The sequence below is a fragment of the Acyrthosiphon pisum genome, unplaced genomic scaffold, assembly GCF_005508785.2.
Source record: "Acyrthosiphon pisum isolate AL4f unplaced genomic scaffold, pea_aphid_22Mar2018_4r6ur Scaffold_21898;HRSCAF=25236, whole genome shotgun sequence".
NCBI classification, from domain to species: domain Eukaryota; kingdom Metazoa; phylum Arthropoda; class Insecta; order Hemiptera; family Aphididae; genus Acyrthosiphon; species Acyrthosiphon pisum.
Window position 1 is genome coordinate 22,797 of NW_021771412.1, and position 1,343 is coordinate 24,139.

The 1,343-nt window shown below is 26.7% G+C and overlaps 1 long non-coding RNA gene across 1 annotated transcript; it reads left to right on the forward strand.

Moving 5' to 3' along the window:
* Positions 1–6: 6 nt before the first annotated feature.
* On the forward strand, positions 7–1,326 carry LOC100575520. Its single transcript, XR_001680341.2, has 3 exons — positions 7–308; positions 396–488; positions 830–1,326. It is a non-coding gene; the product is annotated as an uncharacterized LOC100575520 (long non-coding RNA).
* The last annotated feature ends 17 nt before the right edge of the window (positions 1,327–1,343 follow it).

Below are 1,343 nucleotides of genomic sequence, written 5' to 3' on the forward strand. Positions count from 1 at the left end.
AATTAACAATTGGATCTACCACGGTTCACAGATGCCACCCTTTAATTTATTATTCAGTAAGTAATAAAGTACATTTATAAATATACGTGTGTATTTCAGGAATTGTTTAAAAGCAGTTATTTTATTATGGACGTGCATCATAGTTTTCCATGCATCGGTGACCGCCATTGTGGTTAAAGATTACAATATAAGTGCAATATCAATTAATTCTATTGGAGGTTTATTTAAATCTGTTGATGTATACTTTAGTCGTATACGTAATAAAGAGAACCAGCATATATTTGATAATTACTACAAGACTCCAGAAGGTATGTGAAAATTTTAGTGTAAAACTGTAAAAACTACATTATACCTATACTATATAGATCATTATAATGTAATTGAGTATTTTATAGCTACTTATGGACCAGAAGAACATATGATTGGATATGTTGATAAAAAGACGATAATTGATTTGGAAATAGAATATCCATCTGAGGAATATGCAGGTAAGTGGTTGTCGCTCTGTTGTACAGTAGGTTACAAGTGGGTCATTGTATAATGGGTTTTATTAGACTTGAGTTCAATGATAAAATATCATTGTATAAGAAAAACGATTCTGAGCGGAGACGGTTTGTCAGCCTGGATACCTACTTTATATTATTATTTATTTTATCATGCAAGTTTAATTAATATTATAATATTATAATTTTTTATTCGTGTTAAGGTACAAACGGAATTTTATTTTGAATTGAAATACAATGTACTATTTTAATTTAATGAAAACATACCTAGATATCTAAATTATTAGTATCCGAAAATTGATATTGTATGAATTAAATATTTACAGGTCTAAACAGAACATTACTGGAGTTAACAGAAAAGCTATTACAATTCAATCCATCACAAAAAGAAATGTCTACGAAACTAATAGAAGAATAGGTATTCATTACTTCCAACATTTTTAAATAATTATTTACATTAACATACAATTATTATGATCAGTTGTAAACTTCTGTATTGCTAAATTATATAATATTTGTTTTGGGTTATTTCAAAAGTTGAAGTTACATCATTTCTCTTTTAAGAGATTATTTTTTATTATATTGACAATCACACAATAGTTTTTCACGTTTTACTTCTTCGATGTGCAATAACTTTAAAAAATTTACAATGATGAGTTTATTTAGTTTGTGTATGTAAAAATGTACCTACATTAACTTTAAGGAAAATCAATAATTTTGTTTAACAAGTCAGTTTTCTACAATTGTTGAGGTGTGCATATTTGAGCGTTTTTTTGTCTTAGAATTTTCTAGAAATGCTATATGATTTTAATTTGTTTGATACGATTACTCTTTTTGTGA